Source organism: Pristiophorus japonicus, chromosome 23, assembly GCF_044704955.1.
Source record: "Pristiophorus japonicus isolate sPriJap1 chromosome 23, sPriJap1.hap1, whole genome shotgun sequence".
NCBI lineage: Eukaryota > Metazoa > Chordata > Chondrichthyes > Pristiophoridae > Pristiophorus > Pristiophorus japonicus.
This window is the reverse complement of record NC_091999.1, coordinates 42,408,352-42,415,690: the sequence shown is the minus strand read 5'-3', so window position 1 is coordinate 42,415,690 and position 7,339 is coordinate 42,408,352. Positions and strand designations below refer to the sequence as shown.

The following is a 7,339-nucleotide window of genomic DNA, read 5'->3' as shown; positions in this document are numbered from 1 at the left end:
CGATCTATTTGGCTCTCTCTTTACCATCATCCCTCTCTGCCTGACTGTCTCTCTCTTTCCCATCGTCTCACTCTATCTGTCTACGTCTCTACCTGCCTGTCTTTCTTTGCCCTGTCTCTAACCTGCTGAGTATTTCCATCATTTTCTCTTTTTATCCCTATTTCTCTCTCTATCTGTCTCTAACTCTCTCTCTCTGTCCATCTCTGTGTCTCTCTTTGTCCCTGTCTTCATCTCTGTATTTCTATCACTCTTTCCCTCTCTCTCTTTATAGAGCACACACATATCTTTGTGTATGTATGCGCTTGAGTTTTTTTCTCACTGAGTCTGTCTCTCCCTCTCAGTCTTAAAATGTATCTGTCTCTTTGTCTCTATCTCGCTGTCTGTCTCTCCCTGTTTCTCTGTTTATCTCTGTCTCTCAATGTGCCTGTCAACTTCTCATGGTGTCCAGTTCTGTTCACAGCTCGATTCCTGCTCTTAGAGAGCCCATACCCGTCAGTACCTCGTTAGTATAGTGGAGATTATCACCGCCTGTTCCGCAGGAGACAGGAGTTGAATTCCCGGACGTGGTGAAGGCTTTTTCAAAATGTAGAATTTTACTTTTGTTTCTTGGTATAGATTCATGTTAAAAAGTTCGAGAGCAATATAGAAGAGTAAAATTACAGAATGAGGAAATTGCCTCTTCCAGATATTTAGCAAACAGAAACTTTTTCAGGATTCTGTGGCCATCTGCTTCTCAGAGATGGATGACTGAGTTTTATCTGAGTAACATTTAAAAATGAATTAAACTAGTAGTCGTGGCCCAGTGATTAAGACGATGCGCTAAAAATGCATTGGGTTTTTCCCGCCAAGTTCGAATCCTGCCGACTGCAATTTTTTCCATTTCACAATTTAGCCAGGTCTTCGCAAAACTGCTTCTGATGTAGGTGGAATAACGTCCCACACCTTTCAACACTGACATTTGTTTCTCATTTTTATTAAGTTTCAATATTCACGATACATACGGATAGAAAAACGCAAAAATCAGCCAAAGTTGCGACAGTGATTCTGCCTGACTATCCCTCTATATGTCTAAGGCATCTGTGCATGTCCGTTGATGCGTGTAAATTGTTCGTTATGTGTGTGCGTGTGTCTCTTTGTCTGTCTATCTGTGTACATGTCTCTGTGTATGTGCAACTGTCTGTGCTAATCAGCACCATGAATTTGGTATGTCCTGGAACTTATAAAAAAGACTTGGAGAAAATAATATGGTTGTGAACTTTTGTATCGGCTTTGGTTCAGTGGCAGCATTCTCGACTGAATCAGGAGTTTGCGTGTTCAAATCCCACTCCTGAGACTGAGCATATAATCTTGGCTAACACTTAAGTGCACCACTTGGGGAATTTTGCATTGTTGAAGCTGTTGACTTTCGGATGAAATGTTTAATTGATGCTCCTTCTGCACCCTCGCGTGGATGTGAAAAGTCCCAGAGCATTACTCGAAAAAGAATAGGAGAGTTGCCCCCGAGTCAATATTAATAAAAATGTTCGTAAATGCTTACTGAATGCCAATATGTATGTGTTTGTCTGTGGGGGTGGTGTTGAAGCCCAGATTCTCACAGAGACAGAATCCATGTTCTGACAGAACCAGGATGGCCGAGTGGTTCAGGCATTGGCCTTAAAATTCAATGGAGTGTTTTCCGCGTGTTCTCGTACCTTTCTCCTGGTACTTCTTTAATTTAACACGGATTTCCTCCCATTCTCATCAGTGATGCCGAATTTCATCTGTTGACTGTGAAACTCTGTGACACTCTGAGCCGATAATGAAATGAAATTGTGAAATGTATCTTTGTCGCTCGGTCTCTGCCTGTCTCTTTCTTTAGAGAGGTGTGTTTGTTTTTGAGTCTTTGTCTCCCTCTCAGTCTGACTCACTCTGTCTGTTCCTGTGTCTCTGTCTCTTTCTCACGGTGTCCAGTTCTGTTCCAATGGGATTCTCTCAGACTCTTTGTCAGACAGGCTCTCTCTTTCTCATCATTTCTGTCTGTCTATGTCTTGGCCTGCCTCTGTTAGTTCCTGTCTCTAACCTGCTGAGTATTTCCATCATTTATGTTTCTATCTCTGACACACTCTATCTGTCGCTCTCTCTCCTTGTCACTGCCTTTCTCTCACTATTTCCCTTTCTCTCTTTATAGATCACACAGACACATCTCTGTATATGTGCGTGTTTGAGTCTTTTTCTCACTCAGTCTGCCTCTCCTTCTCAGTCTGACATTTTCTGTCTCTCGTTGTCTCAAACTCGCTGTCAGTCTCTCCCTATTTGTCTGTTTGTCTCTGTCTCTCAATGTGTCTGTCGACTTCTTATGGTGCCCAGTTCTGTTCACAGCTCGATTCCTGCTCTGATAGAACTCATGCTTGTTAGTATCGTGGTGAGTATCCCCGTCTGTTCCACTGGAGACCGTGGTTCGACTTCCCGACGCGGTGGCAGCATTTACAAATGCAGGATTTTACTTCTGTTTCTTGGTGTTGATTCATGTTAAAAAGTTCCAGAGCAGTATAGAACAGTACAAATACAGGAAGAGGAGATTGCCTCTTCCAGAATTTTAGCAAACGGAGACTTTTTCAGGATTCTGTGGCCGTCTGCTGCACAGAGATGGATGACTGAGTTTTATCTGAGTAACATTTAAAGGAACAGCAAATCAGTAGTCGTGGCCGAGTGGGTAAGACCATGGACAAGTAAATCCATCGGGGTTTCTCTGCACAGCTTTAAATCGTGCCGACTACGTTTCTCAGCATGTTTCATTCTGTTTCACAATTTAACCAGATCCCTGCAAAACTGATTTTGAGATCGATGGAACAACGTTCGACACAGCCTCTGTTTTATTTCTTTCATTAATCTGCAATCTTCACAATACATACGGATAGAAAAACGCAAAAGCCAGCCAAAGTAACGACAGTCACCCTGCCTGTCCATACATCTATTTGTCGAAGGCAACCTGTGTATATCTTGATCTGGTGTCATAGTACATCAGTCATTGAAAGTTGGCATGCAAGTGCAGCAGGCGGTGAAGAAGGCAAATGGCATGTTCGCCTTCGTAGCTAGGGGATTTGTGTATAGGAGCAGGGAGGTCTTACTGCAGTTGTACAGGGCCTTGATGAGGCCACACCTGGAATATTGTGTTCAGTTTTGATCTCCAAATCTGAGGAAGGACGTCCTTGCTATTGAGGGAGTACAGCGATGGTTCACCAGCATGATGCCCGGGGTGGCAGGACTGACATGTGAGGAGAGACTGGATCGACTAGGCTGGTATCCACTGGAGTTTAGAAGAATGAGAGGGGATCTCATAGAAACATATGACATTCTGATGAGATTGGACAGGTTAGAGGCTGGAAGAATGTTCTCGTCGCTGGGTAGTTCGAGACCAAGGATCACAGTCGAAGGATAAGGGGTAAGCCATTTAGGACCGAGATGAGGAGAAACTTCTTCACTCAGAGTGCTTAACCTGTGAAATTTTCTACCGCAGAAAGTCGTTGAGGCCAGTTCGTTAGATATATTCAAAAAGGAGTTAGATATGGCCCTTACGGCCAAAGGGATCAAGGGGTATGGAGAGAAAGCAGGAAAGAGGTCCTGAGGTTGAATGATGAGCCATGATTTTATTGAATGGTGGTGCGTGCTCGAAGGGCCGAATGGCATATTCGTGCACCTAATTTCTATGTTTCTATGTTGATGCGCGTATATTTTGGTTATTGTATGTGCGTGTGTCTGTGTATGTCTATCTGTATGTATGTCTCTGTGTATGTGCAACTGTCTGCGGAAATCATCGCTATGAATTTGGTACATCCTGGAACTTTTTAAAAAACTTGGGGAAAATAATATGGTTGTGATCTTTGGTATCGGTTTTGGTTCAGTGGCTCCATTCTCGACTGAATCAGGAGGTTGTGTGTGTAAGTCCCAGTCCTGAGACTTGAACACATCATCTTGGCTGACACTCAAATGCAGTTCTTGGGGAATGTTGCATTGTTGAAGCTGTTGACCATCGGCTGAAATTTTAAATTTAAGCTCCATCTGCACCCTCGGGTGGATGTGAAAGTTCCAGAGCCTTAGTCGAAAAAGAATAGGAGAGTTGCGCCCGTGTGAATATTAAGAAAAATATTCGTAAATGCTACCTGAAATCCTATGTGTCTGTGTGTCTGTGGGGGTGGAGCTGAAGCCCAGATCCTCACAGAGGCAGAGTCCAACCACTGACAGGATCAGGACCAGGATGGCCGAGTGGTAAAGGTGTTGGACTTTAGATATAACGGGTTTATACCCGCGTGGGTTCGAACCCCATTCCTGGTAATTCCTTAATTAAGCAGAGATTTTTTCCCATCCTGCTCAGTGATTCCCGATTTTCATCTGCTGAATCTCCAGTTTTCTGTAACTGTGTGATGCTCTGAACCGATAAAGAAATGAAATTGTGAAATGTATCTGTGTCGCTCTGTCTCTGCCGTGCTCTCTTTTTAGAGAGCTGTGCATGTGTTTGTGTGTTTGAGTCTTTGTTTCTCTCAGTCTGCCTCTCTCTGACCCACTCTGTCTGTCCCTGTTTCTCTGTTTGTCTCTGTCTCTCAATCTGTCTCTCTCTCACGGTGTCTAGTTCTGTTGCAATGGGATTCTCTCAGACTCTCTGTCTGATTGTCTCTCTCTCTCCCATTATCTTTGTCTGTCCATGTCTTTGCCTGTCTCTGTTAGTCTCTGTCTCTAACCTGATAAGTATTTCCATCATTTTCTGTTTTTGTCTCTTTGTCTCACTCTCTATCTGTCTTTCTCTCTATCTGTCTCTCTCTTTGTCCCTGTCCGTTTCTCTGTCATTCCATCACTATTTGCCTCCCTCTCTTTATGGAGCACGCAAATACATCTCTGTGTATTTATGTGTTTGAGACTTACTTTTTCTCATTCAGTCTGATCCTCCCTTTCAGTCTCAAACTTTCTGTCTCTCTTTGTCTCTATCTCGCTGTCTGTCTCTTCCTGTTTCGCTGTTTGTCTCTGGTTCTCACTGTGCCTGTCTCTTTCTCACCGTGTCCATTTCTGTTCGAATGGAATTCTCTCAGTTTCTATGTCTGACTGTCTCAGTCTTTCCCATCATCTCTGTCTGTCTATGTATCTGCCTATCTTTCTCTCATTGCCTGTCGCTGGTAGTTCCTGTCTCTAACCTGCTGAGTATTGCCATCATTTTCTGTTTATATCTTTGTCTCTCTCTCTGTCTGTCGCTCTCTCTCTTTCTGTCTCTCTCCTTGTCACTGTCTTTATCACTGTCTTTCTCTCACTCTTTCCCTCTCTCTCTTTATAGATCACACACACACATCTCTGTATATGTAGGTGTTTGATTCTTTATTTCACTGTGTCTAACTCACTATTCAATCTCACACTTTCTGTCTCTCGTTGTCTCTCTCTCGCTGTCTGTCTCTCCCTGTTTGACGGTTTGTCTCTGGCTCTCAATGTATCTGTCGACTTCTGTTCACAACTCGATTACTGCTCTGGCGCAATCAGTACGCTTGTCCGTATAGTGTTGATTATCCCGCCTGTTACGCAGCAGAACCGGGTTCAATTCACCGACAGCAAAGCAGTTTGATCAAATGTCGAATTTTATTTCGGTTTCTTGGTATCGATTCATATTAAAAAGTTCCAGAGCAATAGAGAACTGTAAAAATACAGATAGAGGAGATTGCCTCGTCCAGATTTTTTGCAAACGGAAACTTTTTCAGGATTCTTTGGCCGTCTGCTGCACAGAGATGGATGACTGAGTTTTTTCTGAGTAACATTTCAAGTGCTAGCGACGCAGTAGTTGTGGCCGAGTGGTTAAGGCGATGGTCTAGAAATCCATTGGGTTTTTCCCGCGCAGGTTCGAATCCTGCCGACTATGATTCTCAGCATTTTTCATTCCATTTGACAATTTAACCAGGCTTTTTCAAAACTGATCCTGAGATCGGTGGAATAACCTCCCACACCTTTCAACACTGACTATTTCTCATTTTTATTAATCTGCAATATTCACGATACATACGGATAGAAAAACGCAAAAAAATCAGCCAAAGTTGCGACAGTGATTCAGCATGTCTATCCCTCTTTCTGTCTAAGGCATCTGTGCATGTCCGTTCGTGCATGCATATTTTTGGTTATGTGTGTGTGTATGTGTGTCTGTGTCTGTCTATCTGGATATATGTTTCTGTGTATGTGCAACTGTCTGTGGAAATCATCACCATGAATTTGGTATGTCCTGGAACTTTTTAAAAAGGATTGGGGAAAATAATACGGTTGTGAACATTGGTATCGGCTTTGGTTCAGTGGCAGCATCCTCGACTGAAAAACGCAAAAGCCAGCCAAAGTAGCGACAGTAACCCTGCCTGTCTATCCGTCTATTCGACTAAGGCAACCTGTGTATATCTTGATCTGGGTGTCATGGTACATCTGTCATTGATTGTTGGTATGCAGGTTCAGCAGGCGGTGAAGAAGACAAGTGGCATGTTCGCCTTCATAGCTAGGGGAGTTGATTATAGCAGCAGGGAGGTCCTTCTGCAGTTGTACAGGGCCGTGGTGAAGCCACACCTTAAATATTGTGTTCAGTTTTGGTCTCCAAATCTGAGGAAGGACGTCCTTGCTATTGAGGGAGCAGAGCGAAGGTTCACCAGTTTGATTCCCGGGATGGCAGGACTGATATATGAGCAGAGACTGGATCAAATGGGCTGCTATCCACTGGAGTTTAGAAGACTGAGAGGGGATCTCATGGAAACAAATAAAATTCTGACGAGATTGGACAAGTAAGAGGCAGGAAGAATGTTTCCGTTACTGGGGAGTTCAAGAACCAGGGGTCACAGTCTAAGAATAAGGGGTAAGTCATTTAGGACCGTGATGAGGAGAAACGTCTTCACTCAGAGAATGGTTAGCCTGTGGAATTCTCTACCGCAGAAAGTTTTTGAGGTCATTTCGTCAGATATATTCAAGATGGAGTTAGATATGGCCCTTACGGCTCAACGGATCAAGGGGTATGGAGAGAAAGCAGGACATTGAATTGGTACTGAGGTTGAATGAGCAGCCATGATCTTATTGAATCTTGGTGCAGGCTCGAAGGGCCGAATGGCCTACTCCTGCAACTAATTTCTATGTTCCTTTGTTTCTATGTTGATGCGTGTATATTTTTGTTTATTGTGTATGTGTCTGTGTCTGTCTATCTGTAAATATGTCTCTGTGTATGTACAACAGTCTGTGTAAATCATCACCATGAATTTGATATGTCCTGGAACTTTTAAAAAAGACTTGGGGAAAATAATACGGTTGTGAACTTTGGTATCGGCTTTGGTTCAGTGGCAGTATTCTCGACTGAATCATGAGT

General features: G+C 43.3%; 1 non-coding gene across 1 annotated transcript; it reads left to right on the top strand.

The window, feature by feature from the left end:
- The first annotated feature begins 5,790 nt into the window (after window positions 1-5,790).
- trnas-aga (transfer RNA serine (anticodon AGA)) lies at window positions 5,791-5,872 on the top strand. Its single transcript has one exon. It is a non-coding gene; the product is annotated as a tRNA-Ser (tRNA).
- The last annotated feature ends 1,467 nt before the right edge of the window (window positions 5,873-7,339 follow it).